General features: G+C 37.1%; 1 protein-coding gene across 8 annotated transcripts in view; it reads right to left on the reverse strand.

The window, feature by feature from the left end:
• The window catches only part of LOC132787406 (elongation of very long chain fatty acids protein AAEL008004), a 44,744-nt gene that overhangs the window by 14,019 nt on the left and 17,424 nt on the right, over positions 1–13,301 (reverse strand). The window contains exon 1 of one of the 8 annotated variants that reach the window (XM_060794421.1): positions 7,479–7,737. The exons of 5 other annotated variants lie outside the window; for them this stretch is intronic. The gene's annotated coding sequence lies outside the window, so the exon portion shown is untranslated. Of the gene's footprint in view, positions 1–4,133; positions 4,242–4,534; positions 4,627–7,478; positions 7,738–13,301 lie in introns of those variants that run through there. 2 more of the 8 variants (XM_060794424.1, XM_060794425.1) reach the window with 2 other exon arrangements.

Raw genomic sequence — 13,301 nt, forward strand, 5'->3', positions numbered from 1 at the left:
GAATTCGAAGCCAAAATCCGTAGCGAATTGAGTTCCAGTTCCCCTTCCCCTTCTCCTCTTCCTCCTCCCTCTACTGCTTGCTGCCGAGACAGCGACAAACATGCCGCTTAACCGGCGCCACGTTGTCACACACACACACACACACACACACACACACCATCACGTGATGTGCTACTCCCACTCCTCCTCCTCCTCTCACCCCCTCTTTAATGCCAGCTTGCTAAGGTTTCTCTTCGGTGGCTCTTTTGCCTCTTTCATTTGCCAGCTGGCTTTTGCGCAGAGTCGCGCAGCGAATTTCTTGAATGAAAACGCAGAGAGAGCTGCCTCTGCTCTCCAAGTGAGTCACAAACCCTCCCTATTCCCCCTACTCGCCCACTCTTCACCCCCGCCCACTTTCAGAGCCCTGGCACAAAAAGCGCCTAAAAGAAAAGCGCGTTTAATGTGCAAGCAACACGCCATGAATGACGCCTAAAAGACGCGTGGCTGCGCGTAATTGTTGTTGTACTTGCCACCAGCGGTGGCACGAGTGGCAATAGTGGTGGCAATAGTGGTTGCTGCCACATATTATGTCAGTGGCTGCTCAATGAGCAGGGCGAGAAGGGAGTGACAACGACGACGCCTCAACTCGACTCGCCTCGCCTCGAAAATAAAGAAAATAAAAAGGTGTCACGTGCGTTGCAAGCCCCCCAAAAAAAAAAAAAAAAACAAATAAGAAAACTAGAGACGAGTGTGCTCGACTGTCAGATACCCGCTACACACATTTTCAATAAAACCTTATTCTACAAATATATCACAATAATACTAAAATATACCAAAGGCTATATTTGGTATATGGATTTATTACCAGGCTCAAAATAACATAATTCAAGAAAAATCATATTCTATAAATATACCGAAAGTATACCGCTAAAATGTACCAAAGACTATACTTGATATATCGATGTTGTACTACGTTTAAAATATATTTTAGCTCAATAAAACCGTATTCTACAAGTACACCAAAAATATACCACAATAATACCAAAATATACCGAAGGATATACTTGGTATGTGGAAATAGTACCAGGTTTAAAATGTACCATAAATCAATAAAAAAAAATATATTCTGCAAATATACCAAAAATATATTGCAAAAAATACTAAAATATACCGAAGACTGTAATTGGTATATCTATATTGTACTACGTCAAAAATATATCTTAGCTCCATAAAACCATATTCTACAAATATACCAAAAATGTACTGCAAAAATACTCAAATATACCGAAGACTATATTTGATATATCGATATTGTACTACATTCAAAGTATATCTTAGCTCAATAAAACCATATTCTACAAATATACCAAAAATATACTGAAAAAATTCTCAAATATACCAGACTAAATTTGGTATAACGATATTGGACTACGTCTAGAATATATCTGAGCTCCATAAAACCATATTCTACAAATATACTAAAAGTATACCACAAAAGTACTAAAATATACCAAAGACTATATTTCATATATTGATATTCTACTACGTTCAAAATATATCTTAGCTCAACAAAACCATATTCTACAAGAATACCAAAAATATACTGAAAAAATATCACATATACCAGATTAGATTTGGTATATCGATATTGAACTACGTCTAGAATATATTTCAGCTCCATAAAACCATATTCTGCAAATATACTAAAAAATATACCGCAAAATACTAAAATATACCGATAGCTATATTTGATTTATGGATATTGTACTACGTTCAAAATATATCATAGCTTAATAAAACCATATTCTACAAATATACTAAAAATATACCGCAAAATACTAAAACATGCTGAAGGCTATGCATGGTATATCGACATTGTGCAACATTCAAAATGTACTGGAGAGTAGAAAATATACCATTGGGTACAAAATATACCATAGAGTACAAAATATACCAGATTATACAGCTATAGCTATACAGATCTAGGTGTTCACACAGTCAGGCAGACAGACGGACATGGGTATATCATCTCGACTGACGCTGATGAAGAATATACTATATATACCGAATGTGGTCAGGCAAGACTTCTGCTTATAATAACATACCATTCTCCCCTATGGGTAGTGGGTATAAAAAATAGAAGGAGGGTCTAAGCAGCTCGCGTATTCAATTCTACCTATTGATTTTTGTATGGCAACAACTTAGTTGGCCCCAAGTGTTAACATGCTGGCTCGACAAGTGCTGGCCAGGTCAATGAATGGGCCAAAAGACACGACAGTTAAGCCAAAACAAGAGCAGGCCAATTATCTAGAGTGTTTTTGTATTTTTTTCGATGTTTTCAATGCACAGCGAATCGATCTTGAATAACAGCATGTAATTACAGCTCAACAGCTATGAACAGCCATGAGCAGCAACTGTGGCACGTGCGCAACATTCATGAGATACAATTTGTATCTTAAGGGCACACACAACAAGTGCGAAGTGAAGGTTTATGTTTGAGCATTAAATCGTTTGTTGACTTCCAGTTCAATGCAACCTGGGGGAATTACCCGATATTAACCCGATATTCGAATCAATGCACCTTCTACAATAAAAGAGTTAAGCAAACGAAAGACAACCTGATTTTTAATTATTAAAAATCAATTTCTATCTGAGGGATTCATTCGATTGAAATTGTGTCAAATTAACGGATTCTTTTTCGCAACCTGTTTCTGCCTAACACGATGACCGAGCAAGAATCATTATGAATCTGCATAAATGTTGATTAAATGAATAATAAAATACACACAACACAAATTTTTGACGTTATGCTTGACTGAAGTTCAAAACTCAAAACTCAAAACTCAACAATGCAAACAATTGTTTGACAACAAATATAATAATAACACAATAATGAAGATGATGTAATCTGCGTAATTTACGTTGAAAAAGTGTTCCAGGAACGCGCAGGTAATGAGCAGAGTAAACTTTTAAATTGTTTATCGCATTATACTTTGAAATGAAATTTGCGCACAATTTGTGACATTATCAGCTTAGCGTCTATAAATAATTATTAGCAGATTTCATTTGACAGCGAAAAGTGTCAATGAATTTGGTAATTGAATAGAGACAATACTTTGAAGGATCATTTCTAACAAATTGAATAAACAGATGAAACACTTGTTTGTGTTAATAGATAAATAAAGACCTTAATATGAAAGATCCTTTCTATACAAATTAATAAAATGAAGAGATACTTATTCGTTTTAAGCAAAAATTAAATATAGACAACACTATAAACAATCCTTTTGGTATAAATTCATAAAAAGTATTAAAATTTGACGTAATGAATTTTAATTTCTAATTATTCAAGATTATGAAAGATCCTTTTTATAGATATTCATAAAAACATCTGTTGAAAAAGCACTTGTTTTTTTGTTTGTGAAGCAACTTCATCAGCTTAGTGTCTAAAAATAATTGTTAGCTATTTAATTTCACAGAAGTAGAGTCTATAAATTTAAAATTGAATTACGCCAACATTCCGAATGATTCATTTTAAACAAATGAATAGAAAGAGCAGGTCAAGAACTGCTTGTTGTTTGTGCTACCAAATTTTAGTCGAATTTTAAACATTATCAGCATAAATTGTGTCAATTAATTGAAAAATTGTAAGTGCCAAATTTATAAGGAAACCCTTTCTATACAAATTCATAAAACAAATAATTTAATAAGCTCTTCCTTATGTTTTGAAGTCTATTTAAAATTGTTAGACAAATAAATTGAAAATTCAAATTTAAAAATATCCTTTTCATACAAATGAATACAAAAATCACAGTTTATAAGCCACTTGTTGTTGTGCTAGGTCAGTCAGCTTTTGTCTGCCTGCAAACTTGAAAGTTGTTAAGTTGGGATAAGGGATAACGATAACAGGCATATCGATAACTGGACAAAGCGTCAAAGCGCCGTCAAAGCAGTTTGGAAAGCACCTTAGGCTTAGCGATAATCTATCAGTCTTGTGATTTCTTAATTAACATTTAAATATGCAAGAGCTGGCACACTTTTTATTGTTTATGGCACATGATAATGAAGCATTTTGTTATGAATTTTGTGTCGGAATTTTTGATCGCAACGAATTGGAATTGGGAATTGGAATCGGAATCCGAACTCGAATTTACCTTTTGTTGTTTCGCTTGCTGCACTTTTGAGTTTTTGTTTTCTGCAATTTTTGCACTATTTCTGTCTGTGTGTGTGTGTGTGAGCTCGATTTTGGAGATTTTCCAATATATACTACAACTACTAATACAACTAGTAGTATATGTGTGTGTGTAGAGACGTGAACAACAAATTGCCAGTGGCTAAGGAAATTGGGAGTAAAACCAGTTGCATTTAGTCCAAATTCATTTGATTGATTATAATTATAAGTGTGTTGCTATTGTTGTTGTTGTTTGATTTTGCGTTTTTTCGATTTTCGTTTTTGACTAGGATATATCATTCGCACGTTGCTTTTGTTGTTGTTATTGTGGTTTGTTATCAATTACTCAGCAATCGATGAAAGCTATAAAAAATCACCATTTACTTTTCTTGAGAGGCCGCCAGCACTTTTGATTTTGTTTTGCATTCGACGAATATTATTTGCTTATCACACAAATACAAATATATAAATTCAATATATATGCGTGTATATACCAAGTATATATCAATTAATCATTCAGTCGCGAGTCCTTTTTCCATAGCACATTTTCAAATAAATTCTGCAAGCACAAGGCACACTTTTAAGATGCGGGGCCACACTGGGTGACGGTGACGCGAGGTGGACGACGAAGACGACGACAACGGCAATGGCAACGACAACAAGGGGGCTGCAAAGCACACACACAAAACGGAGAGACCGATAACCGCGAGAGAGGCAACAAACCGCAGACTGCGACTAGCAAAGCACGACTAACTGGCTGCAGCAACGGCTGACTAACTAAAGCTGTAGACGTCGCGTCGCGTCGTCCAAGCCGCTGCTGCGGTCGCCGTCGCGTCGTGGTCGCGCGGTTGCAGTCGCAGTCGACGCTGACATCGCCGTCACACATACTATACAACTAAAGCTGCTGTCGCGAATCGAGCGCGCAGAGCTGAGCTTTGGCAGCGCTGCTACGGCGATGTTGACGTCGCTGCTGTTGCTTTTGCGGTCGCTGTTGATTACGAATTAATAAATTTTGATAATTTCAATGCAATGCGATCAATCTGTGTATGTGTGTGTGTAGGTGTTTGTTGTTTTGATAGTAATTTAAATAAATTGAAAAGAAATGTAAATTGCAACGCTTTGGCGCGCCTAACAACAAACAGCGGAGGAAGCACAACAATAACAACAGGTGCATGGCATGCTGCTGGCTGCGAAGCTTGCAGCGCTGTCGCAAGCAGCAAGCGTTGCTCGACGATGTGTTGCAAGGGCCCCCAAAACAACAGCAGCTACAACAAAAACAACGACGACATGCGACGACGCTTCAGATCGATTTCGATTTTCGGCGACACGATACAACAGGCCACGACATGACGCGACACGATGCGACACGACGCAGCGCAGCGCATACCAAACCAAAGCTGCGCACTTGTCGATCAATTAATTATTACGGCATTTCTCACACACACACACCGTCACACACACTCACGTAGATTGCTATGCGCAAAGCTCTTTGGGTTTTTTTTTATAGGTGGTTTCGCTTTTTGTTTTTGTTTCCCTCCCCAAATATTTCACGTTTTTGGGACTTTTGCATTCAAAATCGAATTCATGGTCAAAAGTGTGTCGCCAAAAGCAACAACAACAACAACAACGACAACGACAACAAATGAAAGCGGACAGCAGAGCTACTAAACAGGTAAACTTGACGAAATGGAAATTAAGACGACGCCGTTGCCTAATTTTTTTTTTGTTGCTGACGCTTATCTATTATTTATTGTGTATGCACACCCAAACGTATGTGTGTTTGTGTGTATTTATTGGGTCGCCATTGCAGAATGCAATTTCGTAATAATAAGCGATCACATTTTTGGTTTTCTAACCCCCACGCCAAATATGCAAATATGAATAGACACACAAACAAACACGCACCGACACACACACACACGCACACACAGACACGCATTGGCAAGTGTATTTGTGACTTGGGCAAAAAGGCAGCGCCGGCATGCATTTTAATTAAGTTGAAGGTGGGCGTCGCTAAAGGGTTTGCTGGGTGGGCTGTGGTGAAGTGTGTGTGCTGGTTTGGTGTGGTGTGGTGGGTTGCCAGGCAGCAAAAAACGTTTGCCGTCGCCGCCGTCGTGGTGTGTTGGGGGGAGTGTCACACATTTCCGCTAGACAGATTGAATTAAGTGCTGCAATCGGGCAAACGCGCAAGATGACTCTGATTGTGACTTGTTGACGACGGCAGCTGCAGGGGCAATGCGAGTGAATGGAAGGGGGTGGCGGGGGGAGTGCAATCGGGCGATGCCGATGCTGTCTTCGTATCGTATTTGGGTTTCGGATCATTGGCGCACCTGACGCTCTCAATTGCTGCTCTCTTACAGCACTTCAGAAGTTGGCTGCTCTCTTTTTACGTGTGTGCGTGCGAGAGCAGGCCATTGAAAAAAGAGAGCGAGCGCGCTCTCTCGGACTTTTTTTTTTTTTTTGGGTGCCATTTGTATGTGAGAGGAGGCAAGTGAATGTCTTGGAATTATGTCATATCTTCCAATGCCACCACACACATATGCCCACAAAACGTGCAACGTTGGTCGTCGGTCGCTTGTCGAAGCTTTTTCGGCGTTATCGTTGTTGATTAATTAGCTGCCCAAATCTCTCGCTTGCCCAGCCAGACTGATAACTAACTACAGCCAGGTAAGGTGACAATGCGACGAGAGGCGAAAGTCAATCGAGTCGAATTGAGTCGATCGAGTTGGAAAATGTGCCTTGAGAGCTTTGAGCGTAGCGAGCTCAATTAAATGGGCGATGGAAGAAAGGAAAAGAGGGTGGGTGGGTGAGAAAGGGACAGAGGGGGGGTAAACAGAGGCGAGCTAATTGAGCGCATGATGCCATGAGAATGAGTCTCATTCAAGTGGGGGCGTCTGGTTATGCAGTTATGTAGTATGCCACATGCAACAGCAAACACAAATAGATATAGTAGATAGTAGTAGAGAGGCGTGTGTGTGTGTGAGTTGGTTGTTGCATTAACTACTATATAGTTGTTGTATTTATTTATCGAGACGATTTTGCAAAGCGTTGCGCGCTGATTAAACGGTTTTTCAGTAGGCGGAAACTGACACTTGAACCGAACCGAACTGTTTTTATTGTATCTGCGAGATACATTTGTGTGTGACTTGTAAGTTGCGAGTTGCAACATCGACGACATCGACGACGGCGGCGGCACTGCAACTTAATAGAACTGTACGTTTCTTCATTTTCATTTTCATTTTCATTCGCGCTGTGATGTCACGTGTAATTGAATACCCTTTTTCGTTAACTTCTCATTTGTAACTTATTTTTTTTTTTGGCAATTTACTTTTTCTTTTCTTGCGCTCCGGTTTCCGTTTTGCGTTTGCAACAGTTTTTATCTTTTGCTTTTGGGGGGCAGGGCAGGGCAGGCAGCCTAGGAATTTATTTATGCGAATAATAATAATCTACTACTATGCGAATTGAGTTTGATTATTTAGTCAGCAATCTTGTTCTTTTTTTTGCTATGCTAAATTTTTTTTTGCTTTTTAGTATTTTAATATGCTGCTGTTTTGTGGCCTGGCCTGACCCAAAAGCGAACCAGAGACGAGACACAACCCAAAGCGAAATGCAAACTGAGGCGCTCGAATTGGGCGAAGAGCGCGCGAACCCCGCCAAAGCGAAAAACAGCACACACAGAGCGAGAGCGAGAGTGCCAAACGTAGTATTGGGAGAGCCAATCAAAAAGAGAGAGCCAGCCAGAGCGAGAGCGAGTGAGAGTGCCAGGTGCTAGGCTGTGTATCTGTTTCTTGTGGCTGGCAATCGGCAAGAAGCAGCAGCAACAGAAGCAACGGTAGCAACATTCGCCTTTGCTACACACGTTGCGTCACGCGGCAACTACAACTACAACTACGTGCGCTCTCTTGCTCTCTCTCTGACAGATACATTCAAGATTCAGCGACAGGCACAAATTCGGTTGTGGATGTGGCGCAAAAAGGCCGGCTGCCAAAACCGGCGCTCTCTCTTCGCTCTCTCTGTCGTCTCGTTCCCTGCTCTGTTGATGATAAGACGCGCGCTCTCGCTCACTCTAACGCTGTATCCATGGGATATGTGTGCTTTTTTTGAGGGTTGTCGCCTATTTTATTTTTGTTGCTGTTGTTGGTCTTAAACGCACATGCCGCAAAATAAATATGAGTAGCCCAGAGCCAAGTAAACGTAGTAAGCGTGTCGACAACAACAACAACAACAACCACTCGCATATGTATGTTCATATGTCAACACCAACACACACACACACAGACATACACTCTCAAGTACTCATACTCGCACTTGGACTCAACTCGACTCATGCTTAGAGACTCGACTCGACTCATACTCCACTTGGCATTTGGCATTATGTCATCCCAGTTGAGAGAGGCCTGGCGCTTTCAGTTATTGCTATTGCCATTGCTATTGCTTTTGCTATTGTTTTTGTTGTAGTTATACTTTGTTGTAGTTGCTCTATTAATAGTGGTTGTTGTTGTTGTTATTGCTGCTCTTCCTGTTGTTCGCCTTGTTGTTGTTGTTGTTTAAACATTTATTTTCTGTTCATTTTTTTTTGCTTAACTCAATTTGCAGTTGAGCCACCCCTTTGGCTCTGACCAGGACATGGCTCAGTAGACACCAACACACATACAGAGATAATCACACACACACACACACTAGTACACTCACTAAGGGCCGCACCTCGCTCGAGGTGTGCGGAAATGAACCGGAAATGATTTTACCCCCATTTAGTTAGTGAGCTTCGCTCCTTTTTCCTCCTCCTCCCCCACCGCCACCTTCTTCTTGCTGCTCTGACAAAAACAACTACCGAAATGGCCAAGTTATTAAACGAGCAATAAACGCCAAAAAAACAAAAACAAAAAGAAGGCAACAACAACGTCAATTCAATCATAACACAAAACGCATTAAAAACACAATTTCGCTGCTCGTTAAGCGTCGCACAGCTGAAGGATAAACAAATGGATTATTTGCCGACAAATCTTAAATTAGTTGAGTTGATCTATAAATTAAAAGATGTGCGCTAGCCTGCAGCATAAGTAATTAAAGCAAAATAAGCTGCTAATGCTTAATTGAGTCTGCGGAATGTTAAAAACGAATAAAATGAATATTTAAACAATCCAAACAACTCTTAATACAAATTATCAACATAAAATCATAGAAAATTGATGTCTTAGTTAGTTAATAGTTAATTTAAAATGATAAGCAAATAGATAAATTTAATCCTAAAACCAGATTTTGAGAGCTAAGCATTAAAGATCGAATATTTAAAAAAAAACAAATTTCTTTCATTATATTAAAAAAAAAAAAATTGAGAATGCCTTCAAAAAAATAAAGTTTTACTTTTGAAAAACCTAATTTAAATGGATAATAATGATAAAGAAAGACGACTTGCTCAGAAAAAAACAAAACAAATTTCTTTGATTATATTTAAAAGAAAATAAAATAAAATTGATAATGCCTTCAATATAATAAAGTTTTACTAGGAAAAACCTATTTTAAGTGGATGATAATGATATAGGAAGAATTCCTGATATAGTTGGGTTGATCTTTATATAAAAACAGTTATGATCGACCAAACTTCAAAAACTGAATTCACTAATTGAAATGTTATTAGCTAGATTTTGACTTAAAAATACATAAAATCAGATATTAAACATCGACTATTTTAAAAAAAGCAAACATCTCTAAATGCAAACAAGATTGTTTTCAACAGAAAATAAAACTAAATTGATGAGGTCTTCAAAATAATAAAGTTTTACTAGGACAGACTTAATTTAAGTGGAAGATAATGATAAAGGAAAACGATTTGCTCAGAATTCCGGCAATAGTTGGCCTAATCTACATATAAAACCAGTTGTGATCGGCCAAACTTCAATACCTAATTCACTAATTGAAATGTTAACAACTGGATTTTGACTGTAAAAAAAGGATTAAATATTCTAAACATAAACATCTCTCAATACAAACAAGATTGTATTCAAGAGAAAATAAAACGAAATTGATGAGGTCTTTAAAATAATAAAGTTTTACTAGCAAATAATTTATGTCTTAACTGTTTTTAGTGCTTTTTAATTTGATGTTGCATTAAAAGTAATTTCAAATACTCATAAAAATAGTTGTAAAGCAGCAGACAGTTTTTATTTGCATCGAACTATTCATTTGAACTTGCAGCTAAGTAAGATCTTTGATCATGTATCTTTAATTATGCATTAGATGCAAAATTTAGATGCCTCAGCTGCAGATAAAAAATGTTGTTTATTGTGAAATTCTGTAGCAGGTCTCAAACTAAATAGAAAACAAATCTACAAAAAAGTATCTCTATTACATTTCAATCAGCTGCAATTGCTAAAGTATTTTAAAGATACTAAATATATCTTTAAGTAGTTACTCTCCAAAATAAAAAAAAAACTTATCTATAATAATGTAAGTATCTCTTTATCTTAAAGATACTAAATGTATCATTAATTTATTACTATTCAATTTAAAAGAAAATAAATCTACACAAAAGTAAGTAAGTTTATTCGCTTTCAATCAGCTGCACTTGTTAAGGTATCTTTAAGCTTCTAAATGTATCTTTAAGCTATTACTCTTCGATCTCTTCAGCTTATCTCTTAGCAAATTAAAGCAGCGTCAATGTGAATATAAATATCTTTCAATTTATTGCCAATATCACTTATTAAACAGCACTCAAAAAGTTGCGAGCTGTAAAAAGTATCTCAAAGTTGCACTTATTAAGCGTTCGCTTTGATTGCTTTTTGAAAGTTCTGCGTCAAAAACAGGCCGCTCTCCCCCTCCCCCTCTCCCTCTTCCACTACCTCTCTCTGGGCACTTAGCGTGTGTGTAAATTTACAGCAAGCAGTGTAATAAATCGCTACTAACAGCTGCAGCAGTAGAGGGAAAAATGGCAAGCTAATTAGCTCATTAGCTGAAGGCGCGTAAAACTTGTCAACTTTGGCATACAAATAGAAATTGCTTGACTGCCACAATAACAATAACAATAGGGTTAAAGAGTTGATGAAACTATTTGAAATAAGCAATTAATATTGCATTATTACACAATGCAATAAATAAATAAATAGATACAAAGCCAACGACAGCGACAACGACAGCGGACTACGCACTTTAAAAATATACCAAAGTCACACACACACACACAGATGTAGAAACAAGTGGGAAAGCTAGAGTCGAGTGTGGTCGACTGTGAGATACTTTTTACTAATTTTGAATAAAAGCAAAACATTGCGGCATTATTCCTAAAATATACCAAATGAATATACCGTAAAATACTAAAAATATACCAACGGTTATATGTAGTATATTAATATAGTAATACATTTAAAAATATACCATTTAGTAAAAATATACTGAATACAAAATACTAAAATATACTAAGAATATATTGACGTAGTACCACATTCAAAATATACCATACAGTAAAAAATATACTAAATACAAAATACTAAAATATACTAAGGGTATACTGGCATAGTACTGCATTTAAAGTATACCACAGAATCAAAAATATACCACATACGAAATACCAAATACTAAAATATACTAAGGATATACTGGCAGAATACTAAATTTAAAATATACTATAGAGTACAAAATATACTATATACAAAATGCAAAATACTGAAATACACCAAGGGCTATATTTGGTATATTGACATGGTTCAACATATAAAATATACCACAGATATAAAATATGTCACATACTAAATAAAAATACTAAAATAAACTAAGGGTATATTAACATAATACTATATTTAAAAAATACCATAGAGTTCAAAATATACCACATACTAAATATTTTAGTAATGCTATATCATATTTCGTGTATTGACACAGTACTAAATCTAAAATATACGATAGAGTACAAAATACTAAAATATACTAAGGGATATATTTGGTATATTGATATAGTACTTCATTTAAAATATACCATAGAGTAAAAAAGTATTTCATAAATAACTTTTACAATTTTCATCTGTTCGCAATCAAATTTTCTGGTATCATTGATAATGCAGTTGTGATTGTATATTCCGAAAATTTCCTGCATTCACAAACTTATAATACCCTTCTATGCTATGTGTAGCGGGTATAAAAATATACACACACATATTCGATGACTTTGTTGTGTGTAATAATAAAATTAAAAATTGATACGCATGCGCAAATGTTTCTTTTTTTTCTGCGATTGCGACAGCAACTGAGAGAGCGAGAGAGAGAGAGCGCGTAGAGAAAGAGAGAGACAGAGAGAGTATGAGGAGGAGGAGGAGAGACACTATCGCTGACAGTCTGTAGGCTGGCCGATGGCCAAGATTCTTTTTGGCTTTGGCAAGACAATGTCAAAACTAAACGTGTCAAGCGAGCAACAACTTTTGATTTGTTGTTGTTTTAGTTGATGTTGTTGTTGTTGTTGCGTGTCATCATCAACGCAGCACCAACGCTAACGGTTAATGTTAAACAGACAAACACAACAATTTACATCTCACCTTGGGCCCACATGCAACGCTTATGTATGTGTTAGTATCTGTGTATCTATGGCTAAATATATTTTTGTATCTGTGTGTGTGGAAATGCCAAAGAAATTGGCCGAGTGTTTGTCGAGTTGCGATCGCTTTTGCTTGTCTCTCTGTCTCTGTGTGCCGGCGCATATAAATCGATTAATAAGTTTCGTAAAGCCATTATCAACGCTAACGCTGACTGCGGCAGCGACGTCAGCAGCGACTGCGACGTCGACGTCAGTTGCCCAAACGCGAGACGCATTGCGATGTCGCGATGTCTGCGCAATAATTTTGTTTGTCAGCTTCAACTTTAAAGTTCAACTTCAACTTCAACTTGCTGGCGATGTGTGTTAATTAATTAATTAATTTAATTAACAACTAGTCTCTCTCACAGACAGCGTGTGGGCAGCATCAACAGACTTGATTAACATCATCATAATCATCATCAGAGTACTAATGTGCCATCAGCAGATCCAACAAGTATGAAAGGTACAGTCGAGTGTACTCGACTGTGAGATACCCGCTACCCATTTTGAATAAAAGCAATATATTTTGCGGTATTATTCTCAAAATATACCAATTAGACTGCAAAAATACTAAAAAAATATACCAAATGG

This window comes from Drosophila nasuta, chromosome 2R (genome assembly GCF_023558535.2).
Source record: "Drosophila nasuta strain 15112-1781.00 chromosome 2R, ASM2355853v1, whole genome shotgun sequence".
NCBI classification, from domain to species: Eukaryota; Metazoa; Arthropoda; class Insecta; order Diptera; family Drosophilidae; genus Drosophila; species Drosophila nasuta.